Source organism: Uloborus diversus, chromosome 10 (assembly GCF_026930045.1).
Source record: "Uloborus diversus isolate 005 chromosome 10, Udiv.v.3.1, whole genome shotgun sequence".
NCBI classification, from domain to species: domain Eukaryota; kingdom Metazoa; phylum Arthropoda; class Arachnida; order Araneae; family Uloboridae; genus Uloborus; species Uloborus diversus.
Genome location: NC_072740.1, coordinates 84,598,150 through 84,610,779, shown reverse-complemented (window position 1 = coordinate 84,610,779; position 12,630 = coordinate 84,598,150). Strand labels below are relative to the sequence as shown.

Genomic DNA, 12,630 nt, shown 5'->3' with positions numbered 1-12,630 from the left:
ACGAAGTACTATGATTTGGTACATTGAAAATTTATCATATTAAGTGAAATATTTGTGACTGCATTTGCTCCCAGCCTCCTACTATGCTTACAACTGCTTTTAAAGAGTGATGATTCTTATTAACCTGGAATTCAAAAGTTACATTTTTGTCAGTATCACTTATCACTGCTTTGCTCTTAGGAGTGAGTATTCTGCATCTTCAAAACATTTATGCAGTGGGCAGATACTCGGCAATTACTGCATTTTTTTAAAATTTATTTATTGACTATAATTATTCTTTTTTCTAATTTTTGCATTTTTTTCGTCTATTGTGGTACGTCAGCTTTATTATACAATCTTGCTTATTTAGTTTTCGCTGAAAAACAGGCGAGAAAAAAGCCACTAATTGCAACATTTCCCCTTTCTTAGTATTAAAACCAAAGCAGGCTTCTTTAAATGTCTCGAAAACTTATTTCTGCTGATACTGCCGTTTACCTGCCCAGAGCAGATTTAGCTCCGATACCAAACGTAATCTTTTCTTTCATTTATTTTATACATGTGCCAATATTATTCGCCATTTTATTTTTATGGGTTTTTACTGCCGTCGGTAGGTAAACGGCAGTATCTGCAAAAATAAGTATTTGAGACATTTGAAGAAACGCGTTTTGAACTCAATAATAACAAAAGAAAAATGTTAGAATTATACTTTTTTTTTCCAGCGGAAACTAAATAATCAGTTTTGAACAATAAAGCTGACGTACAATAGATAACAAAAATGTAAAAAATGAAAAATAAAAGAATTGCAGCTACTGCCCTTTACCTGCCCAATGCAGTTTACATCTTGATACATGAAGTTATTTGCCTTAAATTCGGTGTGTAAAATAAGGTTTTGAGTTACTGCGGTTTTGAGATTGAGTAAGGAGGTTGAGTTTTTATACTTCCATGATTTTTCCCTACTTTTTGGAAGCCAGTGCGTTTTGTGTAGAATTTTTTTCTGCATAATCTAAGTAAATACAACACTTAGCAACCTAAGTAAATACAACGCTTGCCATATTTTTCTACCATTTGAAGTTTAAGTATTCTCAGGTAGCACAGATAAAGCTAAAATAAGAAATAACGTCAAATTAGCAAACTTTTTTTTCTTATTGAAATATATAAGTAGAATTATGCTAAAACCTAGTTCCTTCGCTTGATTCTACATGACAGCTTAATAGCTTCTTGGAAGTCCGACTGCTAAATTGTTACCTCATTAGTCTCAAAGGATAATCACATTATAAATTTGCACACCACTGCGGAATTCATTTTGGAGGCTAAGTTATTTTGTTTAGAGAGAAAATTTCAGTTTCAGGTTTGGAGAAAATGTTCTGAAACGTAATTTGCAATTCTTTACGGAATTTATTTAAAATCTCTGTTTTATATTACAGTGAAATAATCTTTAACACTAAAGTTTGAATGATACAGAAGTATTTGTGAATCATAGTTTTTTCTTTCTCAGTTACCCAATAGAAAATGTTCTGTCATTCACACGAACTTCGCTGCCAGTTAAGTTTAAAATTATGTTCTTTACATCGACTTAAAATGTGATGCTTAGTGATGATTTCTTTTTAAATGTAAAAAATTAAGTTTTAAAAGTCAGAACAGTTCGTAAGTGTCAGCGCATGACTTTAACATTTAATTCTGACTTTCAGCATAAATTTTAATTCGTTTGGTTTTCATCTAAAGAATTACATCAGAGACTTGGTTTGCAGGGATGCCATATTATCTGCGTTCTTGTTTAAAGACAGTATAGTGTTGTATGTGCTCTGACATTATAATAAGACTTCAAACATGCTTTACTGATATTCATTATTCAGGTCCCTAGTAGGTAGTGATGACTATGACATTAAAATCATAACTTTCACAAATTTTAGAAATAGGAGAGAAGTGTGAACAGTGAGACAGATAATACTGAGACAACAGCAATATTTTTTTTTCGATATTTCCAATCAGGTAAAACTTTTGAAAAGTCTACTAGACATACTGTGAACAATATTACAGAAATAAGGTTGATTCCAAGTATCATGTAAGAAAAATAACTACGTCGTCCTAGTTTGAACCCACCATAGTAAAACATCTCTACTGTTTGTTGCTCTGTTTCTAAACATTTAGATAACCATTACAGACTGGTGTTATTAATCTAACATTAGCCTATTAACTAACGTTCATTTTAGCAGTAGAATAATGTTGTTCATTTTCTTCGTCTGAAATTGGCAGCTATTACGTTTATATTTTTCAATAAGGGAACAGTGAGAGACCATTAATTCGTTGCTCGCTTCTCCCATGCCACTTTTATATTAAAATTGGAGAATTTATAACTTGAATTAAATTTTACAGCTATCGTGTTGCAAAATTTGTTTTTGTATTGTACTATATAAAAGTACAACTATCGTGTTGTTTCAAATAATGATAAAACAAGTTTGAAAGCCTTGCACCAGCAAAATAAAGACGCTTAAATGGAATTACGACTTCAATAGCTTTATAATATCACATAAATATTTCCATTTCATGCATATTCTAATCAATTTTTAAAAGAATTTTTTTTTATTGCAGTATGCAAAATGTTACAATATTTATCCACATTTCAAATGTATAACTTGTCTAGAAAAAAGGATGTCAGATTAGCTATTTTTGGGGATTTGGAGAAACAGACAGGAAAGAAGCTGTTATACTAGAGATAGACAAACTTTACAGTGACAGCATTCCATCCTTATCAAATGCTAAATCACAAAATGACAGTTTAAACCATTTTTCTAATCCAGAATCATCTAATTTAGTCCAACTCATTCACAAAAAAATTGGTAATAGCTGCCCCTAATGTGTGTCAAGACCACATGAAATTTACCTTGCCAAAGGCAGGAGCTTAAACCAAAACCAAAAGACAACAATCATTCATATTTTACGAGATGAATTTAGATTGTTTCAAAGTTTTCCGATTTAAAAATATGTGTCTCGTTGTTCCCACTTTCTGGGGGAACAGTGAAACAAAATTGCATTTTTTTTTCTCGTTTGTGTGAATTCGTAGTTTTTTCTATGTCCACTTTTATTGTACCTATGACATCGACAAATATTGTACCACTGAAGAAAAATGGATTTCTGAGTTATTAAATAATTAAAACTGCAGCTGAATTATCGCGTCTCAGTGTACCCCACTCTTCCCCTATATAGCGACACAGGTCCCTTGTCCTTAACTGGAAGCCTGACGATATCTTAAAAACCAAAAACATTTCAATAAGTAGCTATCGAAGGAGCATAGTAAAACTTGTAATTGTCAGGTGATTTTAGTTAGGGGGAAAAAACTAACATCAGCTTCAATAATTTTTATTACTTAAAATTGGCACCCCAACTGAGGGGGGGGACGGACTTCAAAAATACATAAATAAACCAGAAAGATAAAGATATTGTGAAATTATATATATACTTCAATCAGAAGTTTTTTTAAACAGTTAAAGCAAATACATTTTGCTGGTAAATATTAACTTATCCGTTTTTTCGAGAAAAACTCCGTTACCGAAAAAAATCTTAATGCGCTTTAGGTGTCAAAATTGACAAAACAGAGCTTCAAATTTGATTTTGATTTATTTTAACACCTGAGAGACATTGCATCGAATACGGGATTTATAACTTTTAATTTGGACTTGTCTCAAATGTGGAGCACGTCTACGGAAGTGATTCAATTATAAAGTACCACTTCTCCATTCGCGTAACTATAAGGGATAATAAATTGGAAAAGCAGAGTTCTAAAAACTAATTCAACATTTGTATAAATTAAAATTCAGAAGTGGAAAGAAACTGAAGTACACGCCGGGAAATGGGAAGGCCCAGCAAAAAAAAAAATCTTAGGTTCAAAATTTTCAGTTCTTAAAAATTTAACTATTTTATAAGTAAAACTTTTTTACGGGTGGGAAAAAAATCTAAGAAAATACTTTTTATTACTTTACGTACATAATATTTTTATTATTTAATTACACCCGGGAATCGTGCGTAAAAAAGTTTCAAAAGTTTAATTAAAAAAAAACATTTAAAAAATTTTTACGCGGTTTCGAGTCCAAAATAGGTAAAAAGTTGTTTTATAGGTTTTAAAAAAATGATTTCATATTGCAGCCACCAGTGAGATTCGAACTCACGACCCCTGGTTTACGAGACCAGTGCTCTAACCACTGAGCTATGGTGGCCTTGGGATGCGCCGTTTCCTTTTCTTTCAGTTTCAGATTCTACTTGCGTTCGCGTCAAACAACTTCGGAATATGTATTGATAAAACAGAAACGGTAATCACTTAAAGAACAAGATAAGTAATATTGAATGTATCATAGGGTTTTAAGAAAAGTCATAAAATATTTCTCAAATCCAGCTAACCTTCTATTTTAGCCACATTTTTACTATTTAAATAGTTCAAAACCCAGTTAACCCAGACAGACTTCAAAGCTCTGAGCTCCGTAACGTAGCCAACACCAATGATCAAGGTAAGCAAAATACTTTCTCAGACAGTAACAAAAAAGAAAAAAACGGTACACATAAAGGGGGGGGGGTAATAAATAATGAAGGTTATTAATTAGTCTTAGGCATTAGTAGTCTTTTTTGTAAATAATGCTACTTATATCTATTGATATGAAATTTCATTATACTAGGGGGCTTCGCGTCTTGCTCGTTCCGCTCACCAACCCTTGTTCACCACGGAACACAGCTTTTCGCAGTGTAATTCAGGATTTTCACCGCCTTTAGTTTTTAGAAATTGAAATTCCAAAAACGCCATACTGAAGATCGTCTTCGATTATTTTCAGGAGAGAGTAGTTCTGGGACTTTTCCCCGGAAATTTTTCAAAACTGTAAATCAGAAAAACAGTTTTTAAGAAAAGATTTGGAGAGCATTGGTCGGATTTTTTTTCTTATTTTAATTTTTTTTTTTTGAAATTGGCAACTTAACAACGCGATTGTTGGTCGTCTTTGGTAACGTATGGGGACCGGTTGTCTAGAAGTAGAAGGTTTTTACTGGAAACAAATTGTGTAAACTCACTCCGTAAAAGCGTTGCAATTTAGCTGCCTCCAAAGCAATGGAGTAACATAACACATAAAACTGGTGTAACGTTACGCATCGCTCATACCGTTACACCAGTTTTATCAGTTAAGTTACTCCATTGCTATGGAGGAAGCTAGCCGACAGAATAAGGTTACGCAAAATGCAGAATGTTGCCACCGTATTTACGGAATACGGTTACTCAATTTTTTTAGTGTTAGACGACCTTTGATAATTAGAGGGAGCAGAGGTTAGGGGGTCCTCTCTCGACCAGATTTCGAAATCGAAACTCCGGAAACGTAGCTGTAGATATTCGATGACATTATACAGGGGTAATGTTCGTGCCCTCTCCCAAACATTTTGTGAAATTAAAAATCTCAGTACCAAATTTTATACTATCTTTGATGATATTAAGGGGAGGAGTGGTCCGGGAGTCCTTCTGAAATATTTCGAAACGAAAAATTTTTAAAACGAATTTTTAGCCAATCTTTAATGACGTGAAGTTTAGGTGGGTCATTCTCTTCGAAGGCTTTCAAAATTGGAAGTTCTGTAAAGAAGCATAAAATCTTTGATGATGTTAAGGAAAGGGATGGGATTCGAAACTATCCCCCGGAGTTCCTCAAAGAAGCCTTTGGTGACTTATAATAAAGAAAAAAAGTTAGGGGACTCCCAGCTTTTCTCTTGTAAGCTACGTCCCTATCTTCTTTTAACTAGTGATTATTATACTGTGGAAGATCCTCCTCTTTTTTATAACTATTTGGCTGCTTTAGTTTTGTGTAGTGAAATTTTCAATTTATAGCCAGACATTTTCATTCGTTTGAAGTACTAGCGTCCGTGGCAAAGTAAAAAAAAAATCTTTCAACATTTTAGAATGATGTGTTTCTTTGGAAACATAATGAGAATAATATTGTTTTATTAACTTTCTCAGCGATAAAAACTTTAAAAACGAACAATAAAAATTGATATCCTCATACATCTTAATTTAGCACAGTGAAGTCGTTGTGTATTTTTTTTTTCTTCTTTTTTGAAGATAATGCTTAGGGGAAGCAAAAGTTTACCACGGGCAGGCGGCGCTTTTCCCGAACAACATGAGGATATGGCCCTGACTTAGCTCTCGTTTAAATGCATGGAGCGGAATTAACAGTCATACAAGATTACATATCTTTTTTTTTCGTAAAAACGAATTAATAAAATAAGTTCTTTTTTTTTTACTAAAAGAAAATAAAACCACTTAATAATACACGAAAAACACTATTTGTAAATGTGTATGCATCGGAAAAACCCACAAAATATTTCCTTGCTTTAAAGAACCATACGAATAGCTGTTCTTCTTCTGTACAGTTCCTTACGTGCTACATTCATTTTTCTGTCAGACATTTTAAAATCTATTCCTTTGTTGTATTTACTCTGCATATTTCTTAGAATTTTGTATTTCGTAAAAGTTTTTGCTTATTTTTCACTTTGCTTGGTACTGTATTTGTTCTGTATTGTCTGCACTTATCATAAACAGTTTTGCTTGCAAAATTTACAGCCGGATTAAATTAGTTTATGAGCATTCTGGCAAATTAGGAAAATTGCAAAATTAAAAAGATTTTTTTAATCTTATTCTGACTTTTATCTATAACTTCCTTATCCCATTTAGTTTTGCGTTAACATATATGAAATTAATATTATGTTACATTATTAATTTAATTTTGCTTTTGAGGAGGAAAATGCATCAGAATTTTTTTTCTTGCAAAAAAGAAGCTTTATACTATAAAAGTGATGTTATAAATATCATTAAAAGGAAACGATGGTGGGTTTTGTGAAACTTATTTTTGCCATTTTTTGATAGTTTTGTCTTTAGTTAAAAGAAAATCAAATTACGGAAGTAAACAATACAATAAATACAGGTTACAATCAATAAAATAACTTCCAAAGAAATGTGTCCTTAGAAGAAATGAACTGGGGAAGCTATTTTTTCGGTCGAATTACTTTGTCTACGAAGCATCTTTTCGGCGAAATATGTCTATCTATGGATACAATTTTCAACAAAAATTAATGAATTGCAAAAAAAAAAAAAAAAAATGTTTTTAGGCTAAGTGCTTAATATTTGTTTCTACATTTTGACAATGAAGAGCAACAAATGTTCTATACAGGATAGTCTCTACTAATTTTAGTTCCGAAAAACTCGCTATATTTTTCTAAAAGATTAAACTGAATGCATGCGCATCAAGATGAGCCATATGTCCGTAGCGTACTGCAGTCAATAGAATAGCCGTTCAATAGAATAGCCAATTTGCTACGAAAAATTATTCTAATAAGGGGGATACTTTATTACCCGGGATCAAAAAGACAAATTACAACGCACTGAAAATTTATTACATTAAGCGAATTATTCTTTTCACCGATATTCCAATAAGCTGTATCGACTGTATTTACAATAATAACTTCTTTCTTCTTGGGATACTCATATATTAAATCTTAAACCGATATCAAGATCGCCATAATGCATGCCACGTTTGGAAAAAAAACCGCAATCCTGATGTGGTTGCAGGTTTTTGGTTTCGTTAATTGATTTTTATGCGTTTTTATAAAAATTTCTAACCGTTTTGAATGAAAATTGCATTATCTTTTTCCCGTTTTACTTATAGACAAAGACTTATCCTTCCTAAAAGGAAAGCAATAATCACACACATTTAGCGTGTTTGGTTGCGATTTCTTTCTTGAATTTGCCCAAGGTGTTCATGAAATCCATTAAATTTCATTGAAAATGCACTACATTTGGCATTAAAAATATGTCTAGGAAAAAGAACAAAATGTTATCTCATGTAAATTTATTGAAAAATCAAAGGAATTTTATTCCACTCGAGAATATTAAAAAAAGCGCAAAACAGAGCAAGAACGATCCACAAAATCTTCCAGGCAATTGTCTTTCTTGTCTATCTCAGTAGTAAATGATAACAATTCAGCTTTGGATTTGGTTGCTATGTACACACTACTAAACGTATCGTGTTACGGACTGTTGTTGTTTAATCAATCATGTCTTTAGATTGGATTTTGCGCTTATTTTGTGGATTGCGTGGCAATTGTACTGCTCCCACAGCAATACAATTTCATTTTCAGAGCAGTTGTTGATGCAAGGTGTCCCATTAGCCGCAACTGTATTAAGCAATTATGTTTTTATTATATTTTTATTTTTTTAAACATAATGTGAAAAAATGAACGGGAATGCACTTAAGAATTAAAGATGAACTCTGCAAAAATGCCTCTGTGATCTTTTAATTACACTGCGGGACGAAAAAAAAAAACTTTTAAAATGCTTGTGACACCATTGTTTATTCTTAAGCAAAGTTGCGTCCTGAATTGAGGCAGTGAGAAGCAAAGGGATGTAAGTGGACATTTTCAAGCTTTGAGTAAAACGCGTTTAAAAATAATTTCCTATGTAGGCTATTATTGATTTTTTTTTTCTAAATCATGTTGTGCAGCAGCACCTACCAGGGCTACTAGTACTATCTCCTGCCCCAAGACAGATGAATGGTTCACCTACCATTTAACTTCTCACTGCCTCAGTTCCAACATAACCAACATGATCCAGCCTTCTTAGGTGATAGCTTTTCTTTTTTTTCAGTTATCGACAGTTGCATAGCCATTATTTTGATATGGATTGGAAGAGATCATTATACTAAACGATAAAATTCTTTTGATGTGCTGCAGGAATTGAAATTTCAAAAACATTAACATTTCTATAAATAATTAAGAGCTCAGGAGGTATTCTTCCTTAAAATATACTTTATAAATAATCGAAAACGATCTTTTTTTTTGGTTCCGCCCCCCCCCCCTCCCCCGCAATTGTATCACTAAATACTGGCTTTAATCCAATGAGCTCCGAACAATAAGAAAAAAACGTTGCAAAAGAAAGAAAAAAGAAAAGTCCTGCAAGCGTCGCCCGTTACCTACGTTTCACATCGCAAATTTTTTCAGTAAAGAAAATTCCAGCATTACTTATATATTTATTTAAGTAACATTTACATATATAACAAAGACTAAAATTAAATTAAGTAAACTTATAACATAGCACTAACGCATACTTATATTTCAGGGAATACACTTCTCCATTGTGTTTTGCTTCTTGCTATTTTTCAGTTACACCTCATATTTTTAACTGTTACAATATTTGTGTGTTTAGGATCCCACAATTCAATAAAACTGCTTCGCGTGCAAGATATCCGCTTCTGTTACGAACAAGCAATTTCATTCTTTAGAATCAAAAAGGTCCTCGATCTTCATTTTGGAGAAACGTTAGCAATCAAGATCTAAAATAAACAAACATTAATTAATATTGTTGAATATTTCCAACAATTGCATTACAACCAATAATAAATTGCTAGATGTTAATAAATATTTTACCTACCTTTCTCACTGATTTCTGAAGGTAGAGTTTCCTCTTTCCTCTAAAATGCTTTCTATAGATAAATATCCTGAAACAAGTTATTAAAAGAAGCACCTTTGAAAAATAAATGCGTTTTCGGTTATCCGACAAATATTTGAATTATTTAAAGTTTGTCACAAATTGCTATTATTTGGGTTTAGTGCTGTACAAATCTGCTTTTGTGACACAAGTAAAAACTAGAAGAGTTATTTTTTTTGCCGAGGAGAATAGAAACTGTTTCGTTTTTCAGCTCGGAGTAATTACCAGTTTGAGACTGCTAGATCCAACATTTAAACAATAATTCAAAATATGATGTTTTCTGTCTGGTATATTTAGGAATAATTGATATTCTTCTCGTGTGGTCAATCAAAGGTGTTTCCGTTCAAAATATTAAGTTTATCTTACCTCACACCATCTTGGTATTTCGATAACTTCTTCCTACAATGGGATGTTACTGGCTATAAGCTAGGTGTCTGTTATGATAAAGCATTGTTTTCATGTATTAATGTATTTGTTCCCATTCTGTTGTACTTCTGGCTTCCTTCCTGTGGGTATCTTTCACCGCGCATGCGGCTTTTTTTCTGTTTACGATTGTTTTTAGGCTTTTTTTTAGTTTATCTTTCGCTCGAATCCTTCTAATATAATCGAAATGTCATTTCCAAACGTGTTGATATCTTTCCGTCTCTAGGTTTTCCCCAAAGTCTCTAGAAACCTGGCGACTAACCATATGCTGTTTAGTCTTATGTTTTTAACTTTCGCTGTTTTTTTTTTTTTTTTTACTGTTTTATTGTTTCTACACCAGGTCTTCTGAGTTAGGTGAGCGTCCTCTCCACCCAATTTGTTTTAAATCTTAGTTTCTGATTTTCTTGAAGACTCAGAATTGTATCCAGGTAACATGTGGTAAGTTCTTTTGCAGAAGAATCTATGTCGACGGGGTTTGGTTTCTTAATTTCTAGTTTTAGCATAATTGATTATACTTAACTACCTTGCTCTGAAAGTTTTATTCCTTTAAGTTCTGTAATACTGTGTAGTTATTTTTGTTAGTGGAGTAACTTTCTTTGAAAGCGTTGCTCTTTTTTATTTTTCATTTATTTATTTAGTTTTTTTGTCTACAGTCGAGTCTGCAGAATGAAATAGCCAAAATGCTAGGATAAAGTATTCCAATAAGTAGAATGTTTCATTATCCGGAACTAAAGTGACAAATCACAATGGTTTGGTACATTGAAAAATTGAATCGATTATTTTAGAAAGACCGTCGGAAATCCATTAAACTTATGCATTTTCTGAAATAATCGATTCAATTATGGCATTAAGCGGGGTATTCCTTTCACCGTTATTCTAATAAGCCGGTTTTGCTGTGTTTTCGATTAAGGATTTCGGGTTAATTATTCATATCAGTCAAAAAAAATGTTCCAAAAAAGATGTTCTTGCTTGCTTTTATTGTGAAAAACTAGGTCTAAATGATACTGTAAGGTACGAAAATATACACTGCTTACTTTTGTTTATTTCTTCCACAACTTTCTCGTGACTTGTCAAATGATAAAAAAAGTAAAAGAAATAGTTCATATACATAAAAATATCTTGCCTTGAAATGTTTGAAAGGAAAACATTCATCTAGAGCAGTGTGACTTAAAATCTTATTGAAAGTTATTATAATAATTGAACCATTATAATAATAGAACATAAAACGAATTCAAAATGAACTGAAAAATTCATGTAGAGGAAGGTTGTCCATTAGGGTGGGCCGAAATAAGCCGAAAAAATTTTTTTTTCGAAATCAATTTTTGGATAGCGCGCAAAAGTTGCGTAGTGAGCTAGTTAGCACTCACAAAAAATTTCTTGGATATTAAAAAATATCTAGCCGGCGCTATTTGACATTGAAAAACCGTAAAAAAAGAGAAAAATGATTTTTTGTCGAAATTTTTTTTTAAAAACTAAATTCCAAATATTTTGCTGGAATGCACCTAAAATGTTATATAATGAGCCAGTTCGAGCCCATAAAATGTTTCATTGATTTTAATGAGCATTTAACCGCTCCTTTCCGACATCGAAAATTGGAGAAAAATGAAAAAATATTGAATTTCTTTAAAAACCAATGTGAAAATTATTTTTCAAAATTAAATCATAGACTAATTAATTAAATAGCACTATTAATCATAGTAATTATTATCACGCAATAGTATCATACATTTTCTAGAATTACATATATAGATAATAAAATTTTAAAAAAGAAATCTTCAAATTTGATTTATAATACCTCATGCATAATGAATATTATTTTTTGGAATAATATTGTCCCTTGTTATCAAATGATGGAAGTTCTTTCCTAGCATGAAGTTTTGCACGAATGTATCCATCTCGTGCAGTTTCACCACGAACTTTTATTGCAGCTTCGGTTATTAGTTTCACACAACGTTTCACAGCTTGCGTGTGGCAGGGAAATTTCTCGAAAGTAAACTCTGTAGAATGTTCTTTGAACATTTCTTTCCATTATTGGTCTTTTAGATGCATTGTAAGAGTTGGCTCTGTTACAACACAGTTTGCCAAATCAACATAATCAACGGCTTCAAAATTGAGTTTAGGACGCTCAAAAAATCGTACACCATCCGAGCTCTTCGTCTTCTGATTTCCAGAGTTCAGAATGCGCCTAACAGCTAATTCCCGAATGTATTTTCTTGAGTCAAACAACATTGTCAACAGTAGCTGTTCAGGATGAGCGAAATATGCATTACTTGAGAGAACTTTGAAAATTATCTCCTTAACGTTGTCTGGAAACTGCCTTCCAAGAGAAATCATTTTCCAAAAATGTTGGGCGCCGTACTGGCAGTTCGGTTTTATTTTTATTTCAAACCACATTGGAGCATAAACTAACATTACATACTTTACAAGTATTGTAAGATTTTTTGATGGAGTTGGAGTGCCTATATACAAGCGTAACAAATGGTTTGCAGTTGTCAGCCATCGCGCATGACTGACTGAGTTTGCCTGGGCTACTGTCAGCCACGCTTGAAGGACAACTGACCATCTTTTACGGCAAGACAGATTCTATACAAATATTGTTGTTCAATACTTAAATTTTTTATATCTTCCATGTCCAAAACCAGAAGATTGCAGTCAATTTTATCAAATTTGACCACCGGATTTTTTTACAATCTCTAAGAAGTTGTTCGATAGCTCCAGAATATGAATGT

At 32.4% G+C, this 12,630-nt stretch overlaps 1 protein-coding gene and 1 non-coding gene across 2 annotated transcripts in view; both read right to left on the bottom strand.

Annotated features, from left to right (window-relative positions):
* LOC129231490 (uncharacterized) overlaps positions 1-12,630 on the bottom strand; it is a 163,448-nt gene that overhangs the window by 28,000 nt on the left and 122,818 nt on the right. The gene's annotated exons all lie outside the window — the stretch shown is intronic.
* On the bottom strand, positions 4,118-4,190 carry Trnat-cgu (transfer RNA threonine (anticodon CGU)). Its single transcript has one exon. It is a non-coding gene; the product is annotated as a tRNA-Thr (tRNA).